The following is a 15,558-nucleotide window of genomic DNA, read 5'->3' as shown; positions in this document are numbered from 1 at the left end:
CGTTCTATCACTTTAATTCATGCTGCAGACGCACCGCTCCTGGAAAGCACTGCCGAACTGCATCCGTGTGCAGTGAGAAAGCTGAAATCCGTTAACATTGGGATGTATAACAGGCGATCTATTCGTGATCAAACTATTTGCGTTGCAGATCTAAGCAGTTCATAGGAGTCATATGTTGGACTACTACAAAATAATAGAAAGACGTGTTTTATTGCTATTATCTCATCACATTTGAAGCGCCGCTAATGTAAATCGGTAGGGGAACAATTTATATTTTATGCATTGGGAATTTGGGATACACTAGCTGCCTGCTGGGGTGGCAATGGTCTTTCTTTTAGGGTGGCAGTTGAAACCCCGGTAGATCGCCCCTGCCACTGTCATATTTTCTTAAATTTTCGTTCGACTTGTTGAGGTGAGGATGTACTGGGTATCCGCTGTGACTAGATACGGGTGTGTGACAACGATGCTCAACCTTCGCATAATTACCTTGATAAAAAAAAAAAAAAAAGGATAACGCAAAAGAGAATTGTCTCGGGGGCCCCCTGGTGTTCGGGCCCCTAGGGCTACAGCCCATGTTGCCCATTAGGATAACGCGGCCCTGTGGAGGGCCACTGTCCTGCAGAGTTTAGCACCAACTCTAATCAAACACACCTGAACCAGCTAATCAATGTTTTAGGATTTCTAGTAATCTACAAGTGGGTGAGTTTTTTGATTAGGGTTGGTGCTAAACTCTGCAGGACAGTGGCCCTCCAGGACCGAAGTTGCCCATCCCTGGTGTAGAATATATACATATATACATAATTATTAAATAAATAGTTTGAAGCGGAAATATTTAAAAGCAGCGTAGTTTTTTTTCTTTGAATCAATTAAATCATTTTGCTTTTAAAAGTCTCCTCGTACCCCCTTATTAAGAAAAAAAAAAATAGATTTGCATTGTGCCCCTAAAGTTCCTTATGCGCTTAAATAAATCAAATAAAAGGCTGAATGTGCTCCCTCGAAAAAAAAAGCAATCATCAAACCCTGCCAATACTTCTCTAATCTGTTATCTTACAAAAGCAAAATGCCACTGTAACAAATCACAGAATTATAAATGAGACCCTGCTTTGACATGTTTGTATATGGTCCTAGTTTTCGATCTGTGTGAAATGTCATGCAATTAACATTTTTAATGATGTTTGCTGTCACATCCAAGTACCCGTTTACTCTTCCCTGTTTCAGATGCTCTTAATGATTTGTGCAGATTGGTTAGATTCAGCATTATTTGAATATTACTTAAGTGCTGTTATAGTAAGTATGAATATTTTGAAATCAAAAGGATGTGAGGTTCAGACCTCTCTTCTGTTCAATGACACATTATACGAATGCTTTTACAATGTTCAGGATAACACCCAAAGAGCCATTCTGTTCTGTAATGTCAATGTGTCATGCAAAAAAAGAAAAACTATAGTCTCACATATACTTTATAATAAACATGTCGACATGACGCGGGTGAATCTCAGAGCTGCTGCAATCATATCCACATCACTATGGTCAGATGCTTTCTGAACGGCTGTTTTCTCACCCCTCTCATTTTTGTCTTTATTTCGTTATTGAAAGGAAAGCATTCAACATATTCACATTTTGTCTAAATGTTGATCTCAGCTGCGTGGATGGTGTCTGGAACTTCATTAATAGTATATTGTCCCATGTAACCATGTATATCAGAATGAATGTGCCAGATGCTATTAAAATTTCATGTTCGATAGGATGTAGAAATAGCGTATGAATGCAAGAACAAGTGGATGTTGTTCTAGTGTTAAAAATGCTAAAGTTCTCCTTCCAATCATCTTCTGTAAATTATAAAAGCATCTAGAAAGGAAGAGACTCATATTTGACCCACAAATCCAGTCCTGCGTCTCACAGGTATATCTGTGGCAATAGCCAACAATATGGGTCAAAATTATCAATTTTTCTTTTTTCTTTTGCAAAAAATCATTAGGATATTATGTAAAGATCATGTTCCATGGAGATATTCTGTACATTTCCTGCCATAAATATATATATAAAAAAATAGTATTAGTATTAATATCATTGCTGAGGACTTAATTTGGACAACTTTAAAGGAGATTTTCTCAATATTTCGATTTTTTTGCACTCTCAGATTCCAGATTTTCACATATTGTCCTATCATAACAAACCATGCATCAATGGAAGCTAATTTATTCATAAAAACAATTGACCCTTATTTTTTGTTCACATATAAACTATTATAATCTCATTTAATCTCCATTTTGTCTCATATAATCTATCGAGGAGAAAACATGTTAATGTGCATGCAGGATATCAATTCTAGGAAGTGCTTGGTTTAAGGAATAAAACATGACGTTGTTTCATCCTGTAAGGCTTCTTCTAATGTTCCACTTTGAGAGCTGTGATTTATATTTATATATCTCATTTAATTTCAATTCTCTTTTGCTGCAGCCCTCTGGCACATGCCATAACTCATCATTATGTGTTCAGTAAGTCAGATAAGCAGTTCAATATTTAATATGTGTTCCCTCAGATTTGTTTGGATGTTATCTGGGTCTCACGGGTAGATGATTCCCACACACACACACACACACACACACGCGGCGCACTTCCTCTCACTGTGGGATAATGTTACATGTGTTCGTCAACACGAAGGAGTTTGTGCTGTTCATCATCCTGGCCTCCTCATCCCAATCTGAATTGCAAATTCTGGCAGTTAAAATCAATAGACGCAGGGATTGGGATTCACGCGTGTGTGTGTGTGTGTGTAATTGGGAAAAATACAAGGGCTGGTATTGCTTCTGACAGGTCATTTATCCCACTTTACTTAATGGTAAGCATGGCTGGTGTTGGCCACGGCTGGATTCCGTCATCAAATCTCGGGCTATGTTTTCTCTCGCACTTTGTTTCCACAGAACAAACACTTTATAAGTTCTGCTGATCTGTTTACCGCTTGGACGATTCCCTCAGAAAGGCCCGTTCAATAAATACATAAAAGCAACAATCAAACAAGGCTGTTGAGTTTTCTTGTGGTCTGAAGCCACTCTCAGATATACAAAGATTCATGCGTTGATTACAAATCCGGCCGATGGAACTTAAAGGTGCACTATGCAACTTTCCCTCCACTGGAGGGCGCCTATTCAAAACAAAGGCATAGTTTGATGACGCAAATTTTGAGCGCAGTATCTTGGGACATGTGGTCTTCACCTCACAGCTGGTGGAAAATAGGACTCGGGCAGAAATGATGATCATGTTCATGCGGTTATTAACGTTACTGTAGTGTAAAGCAGAGCAGGACCGAGTGTTGTGGTGCAGAGCACGGCCGCTGGAGCGATTGTTAAACAAATACCCGCCTCACGAACACCGGGACTTTTATTATGACGGGACGGGACACATTCGCCGGGCGCCTGCACTGATCCGCTCTTCCGGTTATGATTATAAGGTAATGCAGCTCTGTTTTTCATATTAGATACATTATAGTGTGTTTAAAATGATGTTATGACGTTACTCCGTGCGTTCACTTGTTCACACTGCTAAGAGTAAAGCGCTCCTGATATAAAACCCAAAACCGAGGGTAACGCAGATATGACGCGATTGACAGGCGACTCCTTCAAACGCTATGCTGACACGTCCCTGTCCTTAGTTAAAATAGCAATTTTCTCACAATTTACAAATAGTTGGAAACATCTGGGATATTGTAGGTATTCAACTGAACAAAATATATAACACCGGCCTAGTGGTTTTTGGATATTTTACTGCAAAAATACTACATAGTGCATATTTAATATAGACAATTTTAAATAACTGATCACTTGTTTTGGTTAAATTTCAAATGATAATATTCTAATTAATCATAATTATAGTGCATTTAAAAGTGTATTACACTTCAAAATGTGTGTGTGTGTGTGTGTATATATATATATATATATATATATATATATATATATATATATATATACACACAGACACATTTTGAAGTGTAATACACTTTAAAAATGCACTATAATTATAATATAACTATAATTATATATATATTCTAATTAATATATGATAACATATGATAACGTGATAATATATGTTAATGCACATCTAGCTGTGGATTATCCCTTAGATATTTTGTGAATGATATTTTTATAAATGTCTGATGAAATCCTGGGTCGTTGATGTAAGGTAACTGGCGTCCCGTCAGCTGTCAGCTAGCTCCCAGTGCTCAAATCTGTGTAAAGCACAGACAGTCTCATAAAGAAGAAGAGGACATGTGCCGCAGGAGGTTGGCGTTCGCAGACTGACATGTTTGCGTTGCATAAAGATGCTGCGTGTCAGGGAACGTCTTGCGTCTGTCAGTGGGCAACGGGAGGCTGATTTAAGACGAGTCTGAATATCTTGACATCCTGAGTTTTTCAGCTTCCACTTCCTGCACGAACAAACCAGATTTGGACATTTGAACATGAATTATATACAGGGAAGTGCTATAGGGGGCACTTAATGTGTCAGAGAACATTTCTGAAGCTTTCGTCAAAGCAATTTAAGAAAAACAGCACAGTGTTCAAGACATCTTGAAGTCATAGTGATGCTTTTTCTGCCAGTTGGATCAGTTGTTTGTCTTAAAAGGTCCCCGTGTGGAAGAGATGCACTAAACTTGAATGTGTGCAATTTTAGACAGATTCATTGAGTGTAATATACCTCTGATGGTAGTGCTTCCTTATTTGAACAGTTAACATGGAGTCAAAATTCACCCGTGCATGTTTCATTTTTAAAAACTTTTTTTGACTTCAGAATTGGAAATGATTTTTAATGCCGGATCATTTAGTCCACTCAAACCCCGGGAATTTCTTTCAGTCGACTGCAAGATCGATTTCACATCCGCCTCAATCAAGGGCGTAGATTTGGTTTGAACATTGCGGGGGTTGAAAGTTGGTATGCCTGTTTTTTTTTAATAATTTTAAAATAATTTTAAATTATTGTTATTGGATAATTTATTTATCCTATCTATCTATCTATCTATCTATCTATCTATCTATCTATCTATCTATCTATCTATCTATCTATCTATCATCTATCTATCTATCTATCTATCTATCTATCTATCATCTATCTATCTATCTATCTATCTATCTATCTATCTATCTATCTATCATCTATCTATCTATCTATCTATCTATCTATCTATCTATCTATCTATCTATCTATCTATCTATCCCTGCTTCTGCTATATTTACCTAGAATCTGTTACAAAACATGTTAAGAGATTTATACACCTCATAAATTTGCGAAATTTGTGTATAATTATTCGTAAAATTCTAACAGAGATTATAAAAAGAAAGAAATTAAGTATTGAAACCGCCAGTCGGCGGCAGCGATTCACTGTTTTAGTGAGCCACTTAAATCGTTCATTCATCCAATTCGTTCAAAAGTCTGATTAATTTAGGCAGAAAACAAACACCGATGTGAAAACTTTTGTCATTGATAATTACAGACACTATTGAAAAATAAACTAGCAAAACAGACGGCTGCTTTTGTAACTTGTTATACTGATAGTTGTTATATAGCTAAATACATTGCAATGGATTAGCTAGCTAAAATATATGTGGTGTGTACTTACCTATTACACAATATTCTCATACCTCAGTACATGCTTTAATTATTTTTTGCATCCCTCTCTAACCAGCAGTTAAATATAGTCCACTGTGCAAGGTTTCTCTTAATTTTTTGGCGCTAACGTTCCCTGTGTGCTCCTCCAAACACCACCACTCGCGTTGTTTTGGTGAAAGTGCGACTCATTGTTGGGCGTTACCAATCGGTTCAATGGAGGGGGAGTATTTTTTGTGTGATTTATTATTACAAACTCATATTTGATTAGCAACAAAATAATTGTTACAAAATAGATGAATTCTACATATTTTTCATTTGATCTACTGTGATTTTCATGTTGAGATATTGGGGGGGGGGGGGGTTGTAACTGATGGATTTGAATACTGAGGGGGTTACCCCCCCCCCCCCCCCCCCCCCCATAAACTACGCCCCTGGTCTCAATCCAATAAACAACTGATGGATTTGTTCCAATTCGAGAATCTGACTCTGATGCACTCCTTTGGCTTGGCTTGCTCAGTTGGGGACATTAAAATTACGATCTCGAAGTTATTTAACTAAATATACAAATAAAAATAATGAATTAGGTTTTATTTAATTCTATAAACTATAATACTGATCTGCCAACATTGTCGCTATATGATAAATTAATATAAGCTGATAACATCACTGTTTTCTCCAGAACGACTGTACAGCCGAATCAAATTTTGTTGCAATATTATCCTGTTTGACACTGTGAAGCTGCTTCGAAACAATCAGCATTGTAAAAGCGTGAAATAAAGTTGATTGATTGATGCATGAAATAAATAAATATCTCACTTCCATTACATTGTAATTTTAATACATGTTCTTTGTTCACTAATATATATATTAGAGCTGTCGGTAGATAAAAAAGTATTTAGTTGCACATTTCTCCATTTTTCTGTAACATAATGACAGTATATTTTAAATATTTGTTGTAATGTCATCTTTTATGACTGAAGGCCAATGTCACTGACACTAATACTGAAACTGAACATTAATGATAGACATTCAACATTACAGTATAATTGAAAGCTATATCAATTTTGACATTTATTAGGCTTTAAAAATAACTTATGATTTAAGTGAAATCAAAACAATCTTCACATAAACCCATTATAATAAATGTCATATTTAACTCTGGCCTTCACATCAATATACAGAAATTGTATTAAGTTATCAAATAGTCTGCACTGCATAAATGATACATTAATTATAGATGAATCCTTGTTTAAGTATAATTAAGTAATATTAAGCCTTTTTACCCACAATTTCTCTTAATATATGGACAGGGAAGGTATCAGTCAATAAATAGACAAACTTACTAGCATTACTTATTTGAAATAATTATTGAAAAAAGTAATATGATTACACAACTTGTAATGCATTAACCCCAACACTGGTTGAAAGTGACATCCAGATTTAATATTAGTTTTTAATGACCCTACAAGTTCAATTAAACCATTGCAGGTTTATTTCTGCATCCTTTGTCTAGCGTTACTTTATAGGATCACGCTCTTACTCATGCAAATGCTTTTAAACATTTCAAGCGCAACAAGACACAAGAGACCGACCGCGCTGTCTGTGAGTGTCCTGACTATGACACACACACACACACACACACACACACACACACACACACACACACACACACACACACACACACACACACAAAGACACATGCCAGTATCGTGTTCTCTTTCACTCTTGAATGAACAATAAAACTGAATTATTCCAAAATGCCGTTTTGTGGTGTATCCTCATAAGAGCGTCTTAAATTAGTTAAATAACGTCTTAAATGAACTTAAAGAGTTGTGAGGAAAGGAGAGTCAATAAATAAACAGGTTTTCATTCATAGTTTTTCAGGCACTATCTGCGAAAGGTCACTAAGAGTTTAAAAATAGAAAGTTATTGGAAGAATGCTGATTCTCTTGCACTTGCATGTTTTTGTTTTGACGTGAAGAAAATCTCCCATAAGCAAGTCTTCTACAGTTCCTCTGGTGTTTTTATTGTGCATGTTTTCATAATGAGTTGTTTTTTGATGTTATCAGGTTTTTATTGTGCATGTAAACGCTCTCAATGAGAAGCAGCGTTTCCTCGCTGAACCCCGGCGAGTTTGGAGCGCGAGGTCATCACTCCGCACAGATGGTTTGTCTCATTTTCTTTTCTCTGCTCTTTTTCTCGCTCACTCACTTCCTGCGTTTTTCTGTTTTGTTTTGCACATCCTTTGATTTCCCAGCAGCCCTTCACTGGCCAGCTGGACGTTCTCCAAAACGTGCACCCATCCTGCAGGTTTTAAGTGCCAGTCTCCACATCTTTTAGCCGTGTGAGATTTATGCCGCAATTATGTTATGTAACATTTTCAGGTGCGCTGTCAAACACGTACATGTGGTTCCAATATGGCATGGCTATTGACATCGGACCATAACTTACTGCGACTGATTGGCCTGGTGATGTCTAATACTGAAGAGCGTATCAGGTTTCTTAACAGCATGTCACTTGTCTGGGCTTTAAGTGAAATTGATTTAGGAGACTCATCTACAGCTGGCCGCAAAAGACGATTGTGAATCTAACAGGTTTTTTTCTGCTTGTGTAACACCGGCGGCTGGGCTGACATCTGTCTCTAGGTTCAAGTTGTTGACGCCTCATAGAACAGACATCAGAGAAGAGAGGGATAGCCGTGCGTACAGACGGCCGTATATCAGTCTGAGGAGACGGAGGCAGAAGGTGGACAGTTATCTGATAAATGGACAAATGAATAACGAGGGCAGGAGCTGAGATTATCAGTGCAATTTCACTACATCATCTAAAGCTGAGATGCTCAAAGACCACCCATACGATGTCCTCAAAATATATGCACTTTAAGCAGAACACGTTTACACTGCAAAAAAGGCTACTCTTACTTAGTTTTTTGTCTTGTTTCTAGTCCAAATTTCTTCTTACATTAAGGCCGTGTGTCCACCAAAGCGTTTTTTCATGCAGGGGTGCTGGCTGGCGTTTTCAATTGTTTTCAATGGAAGTGCCGCGTTTTTAAAACACCTGTAGCGCACCGAGGCGCTAAGCGAGTATTTCACGCTCAAACACTGAGCGCTCTGCGTTTTTTACTGGTCGCCGAGAGTTGAAGAATGTTCAACTTTGAGTAAAACGCAGCGCTCATCACTGTCACTTTTCACTCAGCTGTCCAATCACAGTGGAGGAGGGGCGGGACAAACACACCACAACCGCCACATTCTGCGTGTCGTCATCAGATGACAACAAGCAATAATAACGAAACAAAATTATTTAAAACAAAAGCCAGAGCAAATACTTTACATTGGATCTGCAGTTTTATATAGAATCAATATAGAAACAAACTACCTGTGAAATTAGTAAGACTTTCCGTATCATAACAAGCAAAGAGTTAGCCTGACAAGCCAGACCCACATCCAGATGTTTGGTCTGGAAACTCACCATTGACAGCTCAATCTGAGGGGCGGATAAACGGTCGTCTTTCAAACTCCCTCTGCACGCGATAGGATAGCGCTACACCAACCAGAGCAACGAAGGTGAAGCAGAGCTCGCTGACAGATTAAACATTCGCCGTATCCGGTCGGCTAAACTCCGAACACATCTTCCCTTCTTAAGAATGACTTCAGTGCCGTTCTTTGTTCTTTTCTCAGAGAAAAGCTTAACTCCAAGTCTTCCAGAGTCGCGGTCAGAGCTGATTCGAAAGACCGCCGCCGTTCGCCAGTTTCTGTGTTTACTAGAAGCACGCTAACGCAACTCGGCCGTCGTCATTATGGCCCCGCCCACTGAATCTATACACGATGTGATTGGCCCGGCAAGAGTTAGGCGTTTACAGCTCAGAAGGGTATTGAGAGTTGCTAGACGACACTCGCAGGGCAGATTAGATTTGCTGCCGCTAGGGTGCGTCTAGATTTCTAGGCTAGCAAAGAGTCTCAACTGAAGAAAAAAAAACGCTGCCTGCCAAAACGCTCTCAAGCGCTCACAGCGAGGCGTTTTCAGCTGAGCGCCTAGCGTTTTCTGCTGGCTAAAAACGCTTTGGTGGACACACGGCCTAAGAAACATTTAGACAATTAAAAATGATTGTTTTGTTTTGCTACAACAGCTGTTTTTTTCCTCTGTACAATAGACATCGGCAACCGCTAGGTAGAAACATTGACAGCCAAGACATCGTTTTTTTTTTAATTTACATACGTACATATATACATTTATGTGTGTGTGTGTTTGTGTGTATATGTCTGTATATGTATGTATATATATATATATATATATATATATATTTATTTACATTACACAGTCAATTCTTACTATCATAGTATTTTGTGTGTGTGTGTGTGTGTGTTTAATTTATTTTTATACTTTGTATTTGTCTTTGCATTCATTGTGGACAGCAAAGAAAGAATTTCATTCTACAGGGAAACTTGTCTCCTTACTGTGCATATGACAATAAACGTTTTGACCTGACTTTCAGACGCTCTCAACGCAATAGCTGCACACGCTCGTCATTCTTTAGCTCCGACCAAACGATACGCCTCTAGCAACTCGTTTTTTTTTGTTGTTGTACGGAAAGACTCGGGACAGCTTATCTTTCTTTTATAAATATAATTAAACTAAAGACTTTTCGAAGATATGAAGGATGCAATACTACTCTATAGGTACTCAAGATTGACATGAGATTGACTGAAACTCAGGGTGCGTTCACACTTATAGTTCGGTTAGTTTGGTTCGTTTGGTCCGGACCAAACAACAAAAACAAAACATATAGTCCTGGTCCGCTTAGCGTTCACACTGGCATTTTTAACAGCGAACCTGAAGTTACCGAACCAAAGGCATAGGGAGACACTCACAACCTGATTGGTCGGCTTATATGACGTAGGAGCTGCTTACCGAACATTCAAAATTAAACTCGATCATTTTATGTATATGTAAAAGGAATTATTTTTACCCGCTGAGAACTCATGAAGAGCTCATAAAATGTTCAAACCATTCAAAACAGCAGCAGGATTTCGTCCGTTGTAGGAATGAAGATCTGCTGCAAAAGAGACAGCCTTTCTGTCGTCTTTACCGACTAATGGCCAACACAGGTCCTTATGAGAAGAACCAGGTTTGCTTTTTGTGTGTTTTTCTATCATTTTCGAAACATGCTCGTCGGACTCAATATTGATGAGGCACTTAGCTCCTCGTTGCTCCACGTTTGCCCTCTAACGTGAACGTGACTCTTTTTGGATACACCGATACATCTTTCTGCATCGTCAAATCAGCTGACTTGTAGCGTTACATCCTGTCTTTGGTTTGTTTACATGTCTTTGGTCCGTGTTGAGTTCATATATCAATCGAACCGCACCAGAGTTCGTTTGGAAGCGGACCGAGACCCGTCTTTTTAGCGGTCTCGGTCCGCTTGTTTGGTGCGCACCAGGGTTCGGATGGCAGCGTTCACACATGTTCAAATGAACCGCACTAACCGAGCAATCGCACCAGGGTTCGTTTTAATCCAACCAAACATGACAAGTGTGAACGCACCCTTAGTGTTTCTTCTAAACTACAACCAATAAAGATATTTCCAGGAAAAAGTAAATCACTATGAGACTAAATTATTACAAAATTACAATAATTCAAAAAGGCAAAAATAACAAAACAGCATGCAAGTCTTCACCCCAAACCGCAGCCCTCCTAAACAAAAACAATGTACACAGCTTTTTATACTTAGACATATTCTGGGGCACGGTCGTAAGAAGTTATGACTGTAATCTTCATAGAATATTCCTTATAATGGGAGCTACTCGCCTTGGACTGGCGCAATCATAATATTTGTCCAAGGCTACTTCAACTTTTAACATAACAACAAGCACACATGCATTTCTTTTGTCTTCCTTTGCAGCAGACACTTGAAGGCTTAAGGTCCCTGTCAAAACCACACAACTCTTATTATATCTGACAGCCAGTTTGAACTTCCCCTTTTAAAGATTTCACGGTTAGCAAACCACAAACAGTCAAACTGTTACAGAAAACATGTTTAGCTCATTAACACTTCTAAACAAGAAAATACGAAAACCACACTCGCATCTAAAATGCAAACTTTGTTGCATGGCAAGTTAAATTATACTGTTTTAAGAAATTCAAACTTCTCTTGCAAATTGAGCATTTCACAATTGCAGCATTCAAATTTCCAACATAAACCTCCTAATATCATTCATACATTTTTAATACATTTTTCCATTTGTCTGATAACTATTATACACTCTCAAAACAAAGGTACAGTGCTGTCACTGGGGCGGTACCCTAAAGTACAAAAGTGAAATATCAGTACTTTAAGAGTGTGTATTAGTGCCTTAAAGGCTCATATCAGTACTTTAAGAGTGTGTATTAGTGCCTTAAAGGCTCATATCAGTACTTTATGAGTGTGTATTAGTGCCTTAAAGGTTCATATCAGTACTTTAGGAGTGTGTATTAGTACCTTAAAGGTTCATATCAGTACTTTAAGAGTGTGTATTAGTACCTTAAAGGTTCATATCAGTACTTTAAGAGTGTGTATTAGTACCTTAAAGGCTCATATCAGTACTTTAAGAGTGTGTATTAGTGCCTTAAAGGCTCATATCAGTACTTTAAGAGTGTGTATTAGTACCTTAAAGGTTCATATCAGTACTTTAAGAGTGTGTATTAGTACCTTAAAGGTTCATATCAGTACTTTAAGAGTGTGTATTAGTACCTTAAAGGTTCATATCAGTACTTTAAGAGTGTGTATTAGTACCTTAAAGGTTCATATCAGTACTTTAAGAGTGTGTATTAGTACCTTAAAGGTTCATATCAGTACTTTAAGAGTGTGTATTAGTACCTTAAAGGTTCATATCAGTACTTTAAGAGTGTGTATTAGTACCTTAAAGGTTCATATCAGTACTTTAAGAGTGTGTATTAGTGCCTTAAAGGCTCATATCAGTACTTTAAGAGTGTGTATTAGTACCTTAAAGGTTCATATCAGTACTTTAAGAGTGTGTATTAGTGCCTTAAAGGCTCATATCAGTACTTTAAGAGTGTGTATTAGTGCCTTAAAGGTTCATATCAGTACTTTAAGAGTGTGTATTAGTACCTTAAAGGTTCATATCAGTACTTTAAGAGTGTGTATTAGTACCTTAAAGGTTCATATCAGTACTTTAAGAGTGTGTATTAGTACCTTAAAGGTTCATATCAGTACTTTAAGAGTGTGTATTAGTACCTTAAAGGTTCATGTCAGTACTTTAAGAGTGTGTATTAGTACCTTAAAGGTTCATATCAGTACTTTAAGAGTGTGTATTAGTACCTTAAAGGCTAATATCAGTACTTTAAGAGTGTGTATTAGTACCTTAAAGGCTAATATCAGTACTTTAAGAGTGTGTATTAGTACCTTAAAGGCTCATATCAGTACTTTAAGAGTGTGTATTAGTACCTTAAAGGTTCATATCAGTACTTTAAGAGTGTGTATTAGTACCTTAAAGGCTCATATCAGTACTTTAAGAGTGTGTATTAGTGCCTTAAAGGCTCATATCAGTACTTTAAGAGTGTGTATTAGTGCCTTAAAGGTTCATATCAGTACTTTAAGAGTGTGTATTAGTGCCTCAAAGGCTCATATCAGTACTTTAAGAGTGTGTATTAGTACCTTAAAGGCTCATATCAGTACTTTAAGAGTGTGTATTAGTGCCTTAAAGGCTCATATCAGTACTTTAAGAGTGTGTATTAGTACCTTAAAGGCTCATATCAGTACTTTTAGAGTGTGTATTAGTACCCTAAAGGTTCATATCAGTACTTTAAGAGTGTGTATTAGTACCCTAAAGGTTCATATCAGTACTTTAAGAGTGTGTATTAGTGCCTTAAAGGTTCATATCAGTACTTTAAGAGTGTGTATTAGTGCCTTAAAGGTTCATATCAGTACTTTAAGAGTGTGTATTAGTGCCTTAAAGGTTCATATCAGTACTGTAATATGACAGTACAGTCAAGTGTCTTGTTCTGATTGGTTCCCTTATCTATGTGTCATGTTCTCATTGGTTGAAGTCATGTGTCCATAGTTCTAAGCCAAGCCAAGTCAAGTCTGTGTTTATTGGATTTCTCTTCACATTTGGATTTAATAAGCGTTTGGGTCCATTTACACTCGCCTCCAGTGGAATTGAATACATTACCATAATATCTTTTTCTAATTAAACAATAGAAAGATACCAGAGATAAAATTAATAAAGATTTTAACAATTGTGATTTAAACTTCAATCTGATTCCTAATGATTATACATTTTTAGTACTTTTGAGAAAGTAAAACTAAATATATTTTTTAAAGTACTAAACAAAAACAATACTTTTAGTAGGATTTTAATTATTTATTTATTATTTTATTTTAGATACTAAACAATAACAATATTTTAGTGGCATTTTAATTATTTATTATTCATTTTTATTTTATTTTAAATACTAAACAATAACAATATTTTTAGTAGCATTTTATTGATTTATCAATAATATTTATTTCATTTTAAGTACTAAACAATAACAATACTTTTTAGTAGCACTTAATTGATTTAGTACCCAAATAAACTAAAATTAACAACAGAAAAATTCCAAGATTGAAGTTGACAAAGAATTGAACAATATGACTTATTTAGCGATTCTTTTAGTACTTACACACGGCTAAACGCATGGCTAAAGTAGTTCCAGCAGTGACCGCATCACAGTTCCATATCACTCCGCCAAATAACTTTAGTTATTTCAAAGGTCCTTACAGCCGACAACAGCAAAAGAACCAAAACCCACAGCGACAATGACCAAGCAAAGAAATATAGTAAAAAATATGATAAAAACAACTAATTATGTCCTTGTTTCTTTGCCACAAAATTATGTTTTATTATGTATGGAATGCACATGATCTCTCCTGCTCAAAATCACACACATACACAGAAATATGTCGTCGGCGCCAATAGTTTAGCATCTTTAAAGCTACATGATATTGCTCTCTAGTGAATGAATAACAGTGCTGTTCTTGAAGCAGATCAACTTACAGTTTCACTATTAGTAGACACACTGGAGCAGAAGAATGAGAGACACACACACGCAGGTCATTCACACACAATTAATCTCTCAAACTCTAATAACTGCATTACTCTGCTATCAGTGGCTCAAGCCTCCGTTAAGAGCACTAAAATGACATTTTGGAATTAGCACCGGTGTCGTGGAATGAGATGCGTAAGATTAGTCCTGCACTCCAGTGCGTTTAAGGACAAAAACCTGACAAATGTCTCGAAATACATCATCTCAATGACTTGAGGTGTGGTAAGTACACGAATAATGGACTCTGTGCTGTTAAATTAAAAGAAAAACGGCATTTCTACCTCAGATGTGCATTATTTTCTAATAATTCAACATCAGCTCTTTGTCAATTATTCCTAGCGCTAAGATAAATTAAAAAAACAAACAGCAGAATGATACTAGGAATGGGATTTGTAAGGAACTAAACTCCCATTCTGATTCCTTAACGATTCTTAAATAAATGTGTGTAGGCCTTTATTTACATCATTTAGTCTTCAGTAAAAGTTAAACAAAAATATGTTTGTTTTTCTGTTCGCTTTTTTGTTGTTGTTTTTTACAGCAAAACTCTGAACGTGCATGTTTAACTAAGCATTGTCATGAAATAGTAAGTTCAAACAAATGTTCGTTTTTTGTCTTCCCAAAGAAAGTAGAGAAGCCCTGGCTGATCTGCTGCTCGTAACACTGGTAATTTCAGCAGACCTTTCTGAGTGTATCATTTTGATTTGGGTTCTCAGTGGAGGTTGTTTTGCCCTCCTCTTTCCCGTCATGTTGATTGAAGAGCGTGTGTGTGTGTGTTTGTGTGTGTGTGTGTGTGTGTGTGTGTGTGTGTGAAATTGCGTTGGCCTTTAACGCGTTCCAGACTGTGCGTTCGCTCCACAACCACATGTCGAGTTT

At 37.0% G+C, this 15,558-nt stretch overlaps 1 protein-coding gene across 5 annotated transcripts in view; it reads left to right on the top strand.

The window, feature by feature from the left end:
• Window positions 1-15,558, top strand: part of znf385d (zinc finger protein 385D) — a 154,517-nt gene that overhangs the window by 57,889 nt on the left and 81,070 nt on the right. The gene's annotated exons all lie outside the window — the stretch shown is intronic.

This window comes from Pseudorasbora parva, chromosome 7 (genome assembly GCF_024679245.1).
Source record: "Pseudorasbora parva isolate DD20220531a chromosome 7, ASM2467924v1, whole genome shotgun sequence".
Lineage (NCBI taxonomy): Eukaryota > Metazoa > Chordata > Actinopteri > Cypriniformes > Gobionidae > Pseudorasbora > Pseudorasbora parva.
Note: the sequence above shows the minus strand (reverse complement) of the source record. Positions and strands in the feature narration are given on the sequence as shown.